Below are 14,075 nucleotides of genomic sequence, written 5' to 3'. Positions count from 1 at the left end.
TAAAGAACCGCGCTGGAGCAGCGGTCTGCAGCAGTTAGATTCTAAAAACGAAGGAGTTCAGAGCTATCAAGAGCGCAATTTTTATGCACTTCAGAGAAATGTCCCACAAAGCAGGCACGCTCGACTGCTTCGTTGGCATAGCAGGCATGACGGGGAGTGACCGTGGATGGATATGTTGACTTAATCGCTGCGACAGCTTTGCAGTGTGCGCTGGTCACTTTCAGGGGGACATGCCCCCACACTACGGTCTCTACGGTTGCAGGTTCGGGGGCATGTCCAACCCTAAAACCTGCCTTTATACATTAGGCTGCATTACGAAAGTCAAATTATTTGGGGTCCGGACCCCCGTGCCCCCACCAGTGGTGGAACCCCCCAAGGCCGTATAAGTTAGGTAAGATCGTCCGGGCTCGCTAATGTTACAAATCTGCAACACTACGGTGACGTCACCGGGGCATACGCTCCCCGTCTCGATCCGGACCCTGATGCGGCGGCTGCAATCGCTGCCAATCGAAAAATTACTTCTGCAATAGCGCTTTTAAATGACTTTAAAAAGGGGAAAATATGATAACAAAATAATTATGAGAATTCCTTGTCCTAACTTGGATCGTATGACCCCGCCACCTAGTGGACAACGCCGTAATTAGGGTTGAGTTGGCGATCGCCAGGTGGCTCGTCAGAAAGCTGTCAGCCGCAGGCAGGAGGGGGCCTGCAGAGTGCAGGCGCTTACCTAATATTATGTTAACGCCAGGTTATGCTCAGGAAAATGCGACACGTTTCGGAACGGTCATTTATCTCGAAAAAGATGCGGTGCCCTGTGGTGTTATTCCCACATGAATCGGGACCCGTAGGCCGTGTAGTCACCGGCAGCTCCCAAGGCCGCTAGGCGCTACGGAGCGATACGTAGGTAGGTACCTACTTCGAAAATCGCTAGACAAAGGACTCAGGGGCGCAGCCAGGGAGGGGGGCACACTGGGCTTTAGCCCCTCCCAAATCTAGCAGGCGCCTTCCACGATCATTCTGTGCGCCGATGGCGCCTATCAGTGTCCACTGTCCAGCACTCTAGTCGCCCTCGACGGTAAGCCATTGCGGCACATCATGCGGCACTGGCGCCCAGGTTTACAATTTTCATAGACTACTACATAAATATGTAGTAGTCTATGCAATTTTATATCTCTTTGTGGGTGAAGATGCACCCACAATCCTGAAGTGCCGGATATCCACTCCCAATCTCCTGACCATCTAGCGCCCTCGGCTCACCTTTAGCGCCCTTCTGTCTGTTCGGCGCCCTTCTCGGCCTTCAGCGCTCTCCTGGCCTGTCGGCGCCCTCTTCACATTCGGAGCCCTCCGGGCAGACCAGTTGGCGCCCTCATGGGCATTATCACACAGCATCCTCCTTATCTGCCTCGTCCTCCACAAGTCCACACATGTCAGCGCCCTCCTGACCTGGCAGCGCCCTCCTTATCGTATTATAGCGCCCTCCTCACCGTACAGTGTCCTCCTGACCTGTCGCCATCCTCCTCACTGTATAGCGGCCTCCTAACCATACAAATTACAAAGCCCTCCAGACCGACGCCCTCTACGTTCAGCGCTCTCCTGACAAGTCGGTGCCCTTTTCACCGTAGAGGGCCCTCCTGATCTGTCGGCGCCCTCATGACCGTGCATCGCCTTCCTCACCTGTCCGCGGCCTCCTCTTTATACAGTATCCTCCTGGCCTGTCAGCGCCCTCTTCACTCGTATAATGCCCTTCTCATCGTATGGCATCCTCCTCACCACACGGCGCCCTCCTGACCTGTCGGCGCTCTCCCCACCATACAGCGCCCTGCTGCCTTGTCGGCACCCTCTTCACGGACAGCGTCCTCCAGATCTGTCGCAGCCCTCACCACCGTGCAGTGCTCTCCTGACCTGTTAGCGCCCTCCTCGCCTGTCGGCGACATCTTCGCGTTCAGCGCCCTCCTGACCAGCCGGCGCCCTTTGCAACGCATAGCGCCCTCATCACCATGCATCGCCCTCCTGACCAGTCGTTCATCGTACAGCGCCCTCCTGACCTGTCGGCGCCCTCCTCACAACACATCGCCCTTCTGACCGGTTAGCGTTCTCCTCACCATGCAGACAACGCAACAGTGTACAATTAGGAAATCGTTAAGGAACCTATGTTTAACCCTCGCCGGCACAGGCCATTTTGTCATTCGACGGCACAAGGGGGGGGGGGGTTGGTACGACCCCCCCCCTCGCATTTGGCCCCTGATGGAGCTAGAGCTTCGCGGAAAAACGAGCGTGTTGCCCGTCACGAGAGGAAGCCAATGATATTTAAGTTTAAGGTCCTAGGCCATCGGTTGACCTTCCAGGTCAGGTCAATGACCCAAAGTCGGGAAAATCGGGACCTGTTAGAAAGTCGTAAAGTGTGGCTGCTAAGGGTTTTCCGGGGTGCTGATCACGAATATCGTGTTAGTTTTGATCATGATGATGTTGTTAAGCGTTCAGACCAGGTCGGGTCAGGTCAGAGGTCAACCGGTAGGGGTCGTGACGGGTATTCGTAGTACCTGTCATCCGTCTCTGACAGCTTCGTAGCATGTTACGAAGGCACCAAAACTACTTCGTAAATGTTCAAATGGTTGTTAAATTCGAAATCAGCTCCAAAAAACTAGCCTAGAAACATGTAAAACTCGAAAAAGTGAACCGAGGTCACCAAAGGTCAATGACCTGACCTGACCTTCAGGTGACCTTGATACCCACCCTAATGCATGAGAGCAACATCAAATCACATGTTTGGACGATTGAAACCACGAAAAGCTTGCAAACGCGCGGCTAATGCGAGCCAACATACGCCGAATCGTGATTCCGGCCAAACATGGTCTCGGAAAAGAGATCACAGGTCAAAGGTCATTTGGGTCAGGGTCATGAAATTTTCAGGGTAGGTGTCAAATTGATCAATGCGAGGATACTGAAAGTTTCGTCGTGATCGGCCGCATTTTACGCGAGTCATTCGCGAAAAACCTTAGGGGGGTTCCCCCTGTGCCGGCGAGGGTTAAAGGGACCCTCCCACCTTAACATTAGTTTTGAGTTGAGATAGCCAAGTTTGCGGCCAGGCTCAGAAACCACCATTTGTCCTGATCGCAACCCCCGCAGCTTTATGGTGTTCAAGAAATTTCTTCCCTTTACTTGCAGGGACCAGCGTGGTCCCTATCTCTTAACCATTACGGGAATCTGATGACGTCATCAGGCTTTCGAACGTCCGTTAAATGTTTGACTAAAACGTTTTGTAGCACGCGGTGGTATATGCTGCTTTGCGCGCAACAAATGCCGCACTTTCAAATAAAGTCGCTAGGAACAGCGGAGATCCCAAAAAGTAAACAAAAGTAAAAGTCTAATATCTTGAAAACCGGTGAATATTTTTCGATGAAATTCGGTAGATATTCGTTTTTGCTCTTTCTGAACCGAGCGACATCACTTTCATGCCAATTCATTAACTTTTTTGAAGGTGGGAGGGTCCCTTTAAAGTGATTTTAGGCGCGAATTAGTAATGAAGCATTTTCCGGAAAATAAAAGCATGACAACGTTTCTAGCGTTTCCGGAACGTTTCCGGAAAGGAACTTGTTTACAACCGTGACCCTCAAAATCATATGCAAGGCCAAACTTGCGGCGAAGGCCAGCTGAGAAGTGTACGCCCCCGTGACGTCACGGCTAATGTTAAAGAGTCGGGCGCCCGGCACATAGGAAAGCTCGGGATGACAGCCCCCTGGAACCCCCGGTCACTTTCATAGAAATAAGCAAGGCGATCAAAAATGCTTGCCTGTACGCTTGCAATGCGGGGGCACGGAACGCGCAGCTGCGATACATGCTTTTTAACGAAAATAACTGACTCCGTTTAATAAAGCCATCGCTTAATAAATCCAAAATACCTTGTCACCAAGGTGGAATTATTAAGCGGATTCCACTGCACTTGCCAATCTTCCTCTTTTTTTCTCAAGTTCTAAGACAGTTACAGAGGGACCCACCTGCAAAGGGGTCCGTCTGCAAAGGGGTGGGGTGGGGTGGACCGTGGAGGCAATGCACCCACTGTGCCCCTCCCGTTGAAAGGCTCTGGCTACACCCCTGAAAGCCTGTGAAGCTCATAGGAGCGCCTGCATACAAAGAGGGGCGCCTGCATGCGAAAGAGGGGAACCTGTAAGGCCTATAGCATTGTAGGGCGCCCATGTGCAAAAGAGGGGCGCCCATGAAGGCCATAGTAGTACCTCCATACGAAAGAAGGGCGCCTGTATGCCAAAGAGGGACACCTCTGAGGCCCATAGAAAGAGGAATGCATGAGAGGCCGATAGGGGCGCCTTTGATGGCCTTGGGGCGTCTACATGCGAAAGAGGGATGCCTATGAATCTAACTGGGTCGCCTCCGTGCCAAAAAGGGGCGCCTGTTACGCCCATGGGGGCACCTGCTTGCGAAAGAGGGGTACCTGTGAGGCCTGTAGATAGGGTTGTCTCCAAGGCCTACAGTATTGCATAGGGGCACCAGCGAACAAAAGAGGAGCGCTAATGAAGGACATGGTGGTGCCGCGCCTCCATACGGAAAAGGGGCGCCGACATGCAAAAGAGGGGCACCTCTGAGGCCCATAGAAATAGAAGCGCCAGTGAAGCTTATAGCCCCTATAAGCCTCAGTTGGAAAGAGGAGCGCCTTTGATGTCCAAAGGGGCGCCTCTATCGCGAAAAATAGATGCCTGCATGCGTAAGGGGGGGGGGGGGGGGCGCACTGCATTCGAAAATCGAAAGAGCTGAGGCCTGTGGGGGCGCCGCTGATGCCCATTGGGGCGCCTGCATGTGGTAGAGGGACGCCTGTGGTGAAGTTAATCGGGGCGCCTCCATGCGCCATTTGCAGCAAATTTATACATAAGCACTCAAAAGAAGACGGAGAGGCCTTCGGAGCCAGTAAAAAGAAAAAAAAAATGGTCCGGACTTTCCGCACTGTCCAGACATGTGCATGGATCCGGGAAAATAAATCCGGAATCTGATCCCATGGATCCAGATCTCGGATCCGTAGGTATCATAGATCCAGCTCTTAAATTTATCGAGAGATCCACAGAGTCTAATTTGCTTGAGATCCAATGAGATCATAGATCCCATTTACTTTTTGTCAACTCAGAAATCCCAGAAAATCACTCGTTGCAACTCACAAACGCTCTGTTTTAGTGATTTTATGTGATTGCACGTCATTATCCATAGTTTTGTGGCGCTTATTGACGTTGAAACACTTGGAAACCTGATTTCAAATGTTGTGCATGGTGGGATCCACTCGGATCATAGATTCATGTTCTTGGTTTATCGTCAGATCCTATGAGATAATAGATCCAGATAAGATTTTTCACGCCGGATCCGGTGGGATCATAGATCCTAGCCTGCAGTTTGCTTCGAGATCCACTAAAATCATAGATCCATCACTCGGATCCATGCACATGTCTGGCACTGTCCGCTAAATCGGTTACGCCCCTGCCGTGGAGTCTGTATGTACGGTTCTCCAGTAAAAGTCTTGTTGGTTTTGCTTTTTCGGATATATCTGGTCCTATTATATATAATGTTCAGATCCATAAGTACCAACCTGAATTATGTGTATGCACATTTACCACGAGACTGTGAAATTGCAACGTTGTGTGCCAAATACTTTCCGAGACATTGAACAAAAGCCTCATTTTGTGCCGTTTGGGGCATTCTGGCCGCAATCTTCCTGGGATCGCCTATGACATAACTGGAGCCATCTACCGAGAGGCGAGAGGGACGCGGAAACACAGAATCATGAATGAATCGAGCGCGTAGTAACCGGCAAATGAATGGAAGACTCGGCAGAGGCTATCCGGGTGGCCGGCGCGCGGCGCGCCCTTAGGCATCGGCTGACCCTTCGGACCGCGTGGGGTCAGAGGTCGCGCTCGGGAAGTCTCGGCTCTGGATTTTAGCGCTGTGCAGCCAGGAAGGAACGGAGGATAGCGCTAGCCGACTGACTAGTAGCTCGACTTATTCGTTTGAAGTGGAAGGGGAGCACAGAACGGGATGCTGGCCTGGTGGATGGTGGGACGGTGATTAGGTTAGCACGTAGAACGTAGCTGAAGTTGCATTGTTTTACATGGAAACAGCATGCAGTATAATGTGCGGGATTATGCCAGAACTCATAAAAAATGGAATTTACTTTCGGCCTAGGGAGTGGATGGGTGCCGTGGCCCGTGACACACCACAACGAGCACGATGCTGCCAATATCTGGGCGCTACAGCCTACAACCATTTTTCATCCATAACATTCAAGGTCACTTGACCTGAACTTAGAGATCGGCTCCGACTGACCTTAGATCCTAAAATCGGGTACCCGTCGGGTGCGTCACCTTTTCTTCAGGGGCGCTATACCTGTGCTTTTGATCTTACCAATAACTATAGAAAATCAAATAATAAAATATAAAAAAGGCATGCTTCATACACATTTTTATCCACACCCGCTCGTGTGCATGCTGATTTGACCTATACCTGCTCGTATCATAATATATAGCTTCAATGCTTAGCCCTCGACTTGCTTTTGGTTTTCTGCATATACTTATCGCTCCTATTTGAGTTAGCGTCTTGCGGATAAGAATGAGCGTGCGCATCGTTATGAGGTGCAGCAACTGGCACCCGAGTTATTGTCTCAGGTCAACCGATAAACTCTGAGGTCAGGCTAAGTGCCCTATGTCGCGGGATCGTTTTTTTTTTTAATAACTTCACCACAAATGGTCACAGAGCCAAGATATTGGCACTATCTAGTTCTTCATGCTCAAGTGCGTCGAATGGAATGCGTTTTGTTTCGTTGAGGTCAGCTTACTCCGCGCCCGGGTGTGCCTCTCAGCCAGTTTCGTCATGGTGGGGAGGGGGGGCTTTTTGGCCACATCGGATTATCTCGGAAAGTAAGCAAGCTATAAAGACGTGATAAAAAGCAATAGATGACTCGATACAAGATCTTTCAGAATCATCTAGGCTACTTTTTTGATCAGGTCATCGCTGAGGTCACTGGAGTTCACCAAAGGTAAAATTTTCACGAACTTTTGTTCCCGATTTTGACAACTTTTCACAAAGCGGCGCATCAGTCGCGAACCAATAGAGCTACAGCGCTGCGGAAAGGTGAATTCGATAGCTCTTTTTAAGGCCTTTCTGAATATTGTTCTCAGATTTGACCTAAGGTCAACGGTTCAGCCTTCAGAGTGTAAGAACTATCAAAATTTGACGTTTTTGTGGGAAAGGTCTTAGCATCATAATTTTTTGTTCCAAGCTTGTATGACGCTGATTTTACCGGTATTGCGTTTGCTTCGTCGAGACGCGTCGAATAAATTATAATTGAATATAATTAGATAAATAAAAGAAGTTGACCTTTTCCTCGACATCAAAAATGTAAAAAGCCGAATAATATATTAAAAAAAAAACGGTGAGCTTTCGGCCACTGGCCTTTATCAAACCAACGTGATAACAATGTATCACGTTGGTATACAATGTATTACATTGTTATCACGTTGGTTTGATAAAGGCCAGTGGCCGAAAGCTCACCGTTTTTTTTTAAATATATTATTCGGCTTTTTACATTTTTGATGTCGAGGAAAAGGTCAACTTCTTTTATTTATCTAATTATATTCAATATGTTCCTCGCTCGAGCACTTAGTAATATTACCAAATTATAATTGACTTTAAAAAGTAAAATGAAAAAAATTGACCTCAGGTCAAGGTCACTTAAAAGGTCATGTTTGCATGTCATTCGATTCGTATTGTTGAGCTGAACACATTCATGGTGTTTTCAGCGCTCTAGCATGTTTCTGTCTGGCTATGGTAAAAACAGTTGGAGAGTTTCATGACCTGAGATGATCTCAGCGGCATAAAAGGGGTCACAGGTGTAAGTTCCGGTTCAGTGTGTCATGTTTACTTCTATCACGATGTTTAAGGGTATTTTCGGCCAAAAGAAGAGCATTTCAATTTCATCCTAATAACTTAGATATGAAAATTCCGAGATAAACAAATTATTCATGCTAACTTTTTCATGCAAAAGCCAGAGTTTCAAACTTCTGGGATGTGACAGAATCACAAAGTTTTTTTTAGAGGTATGGTTACTTAACTTGACCTAGTGACATAACCTTATGTGACCTGGGAACAGTTCATGGGTGTCATTTTGTATAGGCTTGGTAGGGCCCGAGGCCGAGCCCTACCAATGATTTCATTATTTTATCATTAACCGTATGGCGATGCATGGTAAAAATGGCTTTTGCATCCCAAAATTAACTTTTAAAGCCCTACCAATTAATTTCGGAAAGTGATGCCCGTGCCACGGTTCAAATTTTTTTAAATACGATGCGATATTGATGTATGGCTATTGGCTATACCAAGTTTCACGGCGCGGTTTTCCTTACATGCGCAAAAAACTGGCAGGTGTAGCCAAAAACGTCCCTCTACCCCCCCCCCCCCCCCTCCCACTCGGGCAAAGGTTAAGGTGTTCACCTCAGGGCATGGTCGGGGCAGAGCCACTCAGGTCACGAAGCTGGTCCAAGGTCATAACCGCAGGTTGGTTTGAAATAGGCAAACACTATTCGTTAGAATTGTGTTTTTCTATTGAAAAACAACCGGAGCAGTCCTTCACCGGGCTATGTTTTCCATTGTTGGCAGCGAATCGAGACATCTTGACCGGGGCCTAAACGAAGGATCCGATTTTCATAAAAATTTCAGGGAATGGGCTCCTGGAGGTGATCTACCTGATGGCACCGGTCGCTGCTCGGTGTAAAATCTGTGAAAAGTGGTACGTGCGTTTCATTTTTTCCATGTTAAGTCAACGGGGATCTGGACACTTTTTGCGCGATCGCGAATGGCGGAGAAACGAAGATTTTGAGGGGTGGTTTCAATGCAATTATCTTATGGCAAACACGTTCAGGCATCTATTGGTGTGCACTGTATCCCCGTCAAAACCTCGGAACGTTTCTTTGCACGATGTCAGGAATTATGCCTTCTCCCATGTTAACCCTATTAGTGGCAGGGGGGTTGTTTTTATTCACCCCTCAGGTTTTTCGGGAATATCTCCCAAACCGCTGAAGCTACGATGCTGAAATTTTCTGACTTTTCCTAAAACTAAATTGGGCACATTCCCTGAAAATTTCAAGTTCATAACTTTACCAGGGGCGGCTCCAGAGCATTGGGAATTGGGGGGTCCTATTCGTGAAGCGAGTCATTTGGGCGGAGATCACGATGCTGCACCAGTTTTACGAACAGTGAATGAAAGGTATCATGTGATAACATATACAAAGTTATTGTGCGTCCTCTTTTCACACGTTTTGCTATAATAGGCGGATCCAGGCGTCCAAAAAGGGGGGTTATTTTTTACCTCCCAACATAGGTGCCCTGACACCGCCTATGCATGACCAATACAATTTTAGTCGTTCTCTCATAAGAAAATTGTAACATAACAAGACCATTGCCACCTTTTTTAGAAACAGTACCAACAAAAACCTTATTTACTATACTTTTTGTGTACCCCCAATCTGAATGATCTGTATCCGCCTATGATTTTTGAAAATGCATATTTTTAGGATCCATGTGAATTCCTGGTTCATTCTCTATCGATCGGCAAAAGTTGTGTTAAGATTGGTTCAGAAACCTGGCCGTGATAAACAGTCTAAAATGTATCTGCAATTTGCCCGTTTTTACCCCCCTCTACCTCCCTATTGACATTTTTTAATTTTATTTTTTTTAGAAATGTAGATCTCGTTGAGCGAAATCGAATGCCGTTTGAATTTTGAAAATCGGCCCGTTAGATCTCGAGATATCAAGGGGGGGTCGTAAACAGGCCCCCCCCCCCCTGCCACTAATAGGGGTAGCCAGGAGCCTGCCACTAATAGGGTTAAACGAATGGGCAGTTTTGCAGGGTCATATTCATTCGCTTGTAAAAATGTGATCAGAGGGAATGGATTCACCCCTTCACAGGTCATTGGGAGGAGACCATAGTACATGCCATTATGCTTCTTTAAGCTATGCAAATTCTTGTTTTCTGATAAAGTTCGTCTGAAATTGACAATTTTTAACATGGAAAGTCAATGAGAGTATCTTTGCTGTTTTATAGCTCTTTACATTTCAAGTATACTAGAGTGAAAAATTCATAAATTGTGCAGCCTGTGATGCTCCTTCTAATGACGTATAGACCGTTACCCACATTGCACCATTTTTGAGAAAGTAGTCAGAAGGGAGGTCTCGACCGGGATTTGGAGTTTGGACCCAGTCACGATTGATATACTGGAGTGACTAAGTGAGAGTGGCAACAGTAACTCAAGCCGCCTGTCCGCGTTCCTCAGGTAGCTCAATTGGTAGAGCGGTGGACTGCAGCTGTATACGTCAGACAATCATGGGTCGCTGGTTCAAGCCCAGTCCGGAGGATGTTTTGAAAATGAGACTGCGCTGCCGTCTTATATGCCGCCGCGTTTAATGGCCGCCCCACACTGGACCTCGCATGCGGGTTGCGGGTTTTTGGGTTTTCGGGTTTCTTCAAAATTAAATAATGCAATCTAAACTGAGTGACCCACACTACTATCTAACAAACGAGTCTGCATGTTTTTAGCTTGCGAGCCACCTTGCATCGCATTCCAAAAGTTGATTTTGAGTCAACTTTCGATTTTCCTCGCTGCGAGGTCTGCGAGTTCTGCGAGGCTTGCGGGTTTTTCGTTGGAGTCGAATTTTGGTTCGTTGCGGTGGTATTGCGACTATATACAATTTTCTGAAGGTGTACCGACTTCACTGCATTCATGATGTTACCATAAGGAAACGGTCTAATCACTATGAATTAGTATTATGCCCGCAAACTTAACCCGCGCCCCAGTGGCGGTCTCCGCCAACTTCGCCCTAGTGGGGGGGGGGGGCATATGTTACCACCCACCTCTAACTCAAAAACTAAGAGGGCTAGAAAGACGCGGTAAAAAGCAGTCGATAGCCCTTAATGCGTACGTTTCAAAGTATTTCGGTCATTTTTCATCTTAGAGCAATATTGGGGTCACTAGAGGTCATCAAAGGTCAAAATTTGCGAATTGTCATTATATTTTTCAGAAAACATGCTATTATCTCAGGAACTATGATAGCTAGAAAAACACTGGGAAAAGCAATCGATAGCTTTTGAACTCTTCTTTTGATAAGTTCATCATCAAAAACGACCTCAGGTCAACGGTTTTTTCAGTCCAGGGGGCAAAAACTCCAAAAATAGATGTTTTTAATCAGTGTTTTTCGACACTAACTTTTGACTAAAAAAAAGCAGCTAGGTCGTTTCTAATGCCAGAATGATGTTCCTCTCGCCGAGACGCGTCGAATGAACTATAATTTGACCTTGAAAGGTCAACTTCAAAATTTGACCTCAGGTCAAGGTCATGACCTGACCGGAAAAGGTCATGTTGCATATCAGCCGATGCGTCTCGGCAAGACAAACACAATGAGGCCAACCCCAGCGTTCTATCTTTTTCCAATCGAGAGTTATTGGCAAAAAACTGTTTGTAGCCTCAAATGACCTCGGTGACCTTTCAAGAGGCTATCAGCAAAAAAGACACCTTGGTCGTCACGGGTGGTCCAAATCATTGTTATCCTGAAATATTTGGACTGTTCCTATGCGTACACACGGATCTAGAGGCATTTTCGTTTTTCTCCATTGACTTAAAATGGAAAGGTCACGCCACTGACCTGACCTTGGGTCACGCATACAAAAAATCCGAGGTATAGAAATTGTAGGCACCCATAACATCATGTAATCCGCCAACACTGTAAACCAAATCTACAAGTTGGCTCCTTGTTACAAGTTTGGTTCCAATTCGCATAGGCGTCACCTTGTCGATTCACCAACCCCAGGCTTGTTGGCCAGCAAACTAACAGTTTGTCTACAAGTTTGGTTCCAATTCGCATAGGCGTCACCTTGTCGATACCTTGTCGATACACCAACCCCAGGCTTGTTGGCCAACAAACTAACAGTTTGTCTACAAGTTTGGTTCCAATTCGCATAGGCGTCACCTTGTTGAGTACTAGTCTGGGCCTTGTGGACCTACCAACTTCTGGATAGGCATAGCCGTTTCCTTGTCGGTTCAACAACCCCTGGTTTGTTGATGAACTAGCCTTTGACTGGGCATTGCTAGTTTACAAATTGTCAACAAGTAAGTGTACTAACGCTCAGTTCGAACTTGTTCTTCCTTACAATCGCTTTGTTTGCGTTGATAACCTTAAGAACTTACGATTCGCGTTCGTTTTCAATTGCCACGATACTGATTCAGGAAATATTTTCTATACGGACAGGTTATTTTTTGGCTGGAAGTGGTGCACAAAACCATGACTGGCATCAGTTATTGCTCAAAGGCTTGCGCTGACAAGAAACGAAATACTGATGGGTTATATAATCGATGAATGCATACACCACATCCATTCAGAAGTTTCTGGAATCATTAGTATTTATTACGGTCACGTACCTACATCACGTAGTATGTAATTAATACTATTGACTGGAGACAATTTCAAGTGCATATTTTCGAATGGATGTGGTAAATGCATGAGGTAGGTATACCCAGTAGGTATACCTATCGTGCACCGTCAGCATATAAGTCTTTGAAGCAAGATTTGCTGCGTATGTGGAAGAACATGGTTTTGTGCATCGCATCAAGCCAGAAGTATAACATGCCCGTATGACGAATATTTCCACATTGACCATAACAATCATGGCAGTTGCACGATCACGCAGATAATTCGAATAAATCATGATCGCCAACCAGATTAGCTTTTACAGCCCATATATGTCCATCAGTTAAGTTAAAAATACAAAGAGTTGAATTAAAGGCAAATAAATGTATTTATATATAAAAAAACACCGACCGCAAAACATCTGCTCACATGTGCATGCAAAGGTCTGGCCCACTTACATTGCGCGCGCAGGGGAAGGGAGGCGTCTCGACCGCGGGTATAGGCACGATTAGTGCGTCCCGCAGGCCAGAGCGGGCCTCACTCACAGCACGAACACCACAGTTCACAGATTTCACTTTTTACTGCACAAATCCTGGAACAGCCCTCGTCGCTGCTCCAGGCTGCACGGCGGCCGCGCGACAACTGCTGGTTTGAAACCGCCGCGCCGGGGCCCGCTAACGGCGGACGGCGACCGCTGATTGGTCCGCCAAGTCTGACGTCACGGGCGCAGCTGACCATGTGTATGCTGACCAGCTGACCAGTACAAGTTAGGCGCCGGTTAAATAACCATGCGGCAACAAGTTTCCAAAACTGGTTAAGAAACAAACGTTGAAACAAATGTAGAGTTGGTCTGGATACTGAGAAGTTGGTGTGCATAGTAACTATTGACTCGTAGTTGTCACCTGACAAGCAATGCACCAGACAACGGCTTGTTTGAAAAGTATCAGTTGGTAAACATACCAAGAGATGATTGGTTATATTACACAAGACTTGTCAATTTGGTTTACAGTGAAGTTTAAAACCTCTGACAAACACTGCAGGCTGGACATGATTGCAAACTTTTTTAGGCTTGGTCAGTTAACTTGACCTGGTGACCTGACCTGACATGACCTGGGTTCAAAAATTTCACACATTGTCCAAAATTGCTGTACCAAAACCTACCCTAAGCGGCGCGGCGCTACGCGCCGCGGTTTTTTATACATACGAGAAAAAAAACGCGACAGGGTGGTAACATATGCCCCCCCCCCCCCCACTGCACAGTGGGCGATCCGGCCGGTGTAGCCTCGCGAAACCTATCGGCATTCATAACATCCATGTTTTTGAAGCTAGAACCACAATATTTAGGAGCAACCTTCTTGAATATCCAATGAGCATATGTTTTAAATAAGGACTATCTCTTATAGGATTTGTGCTCTGTGGCGAGCTTGCAATTTGCCTAATTGCTGTTCGAATAACGCATGAATACTTTTGAGGGTAGGTCGAAATTTATGACGATATGAGCTGGGTAGGACATTGAAATGGTGTGTACCTCCATAGAAAATTGCTTCCAAACCAATTTTTATTGAAACGATAATGCCCTACCAATTTATACATATCATGAAACAGCGTAAATCTCGCCCGGCAAGGCC

The sequence above is a fragment of the Amphibalanus amphitrite genome, unplaced genomic scaffold (assembly GCF_019059575.1).
Source record: "Amphibalanus amphitrite isolate SeventyFive unplaced genomic scaffold, NRLGWU_Aamphi_draft 000000F_arrow, whole genome shotgun sequence".
Classification (NCBI taxonomy): domain Eukaryota; kingdom Metazoa; phylum Arthropoda; class Thecostraca; order Balanomorpha; family Balanidae; genus Amphibalanus; species Amphibalanus amphitrite.
This window is presented reverse-complemented; position numbering follows the sequence as displayed.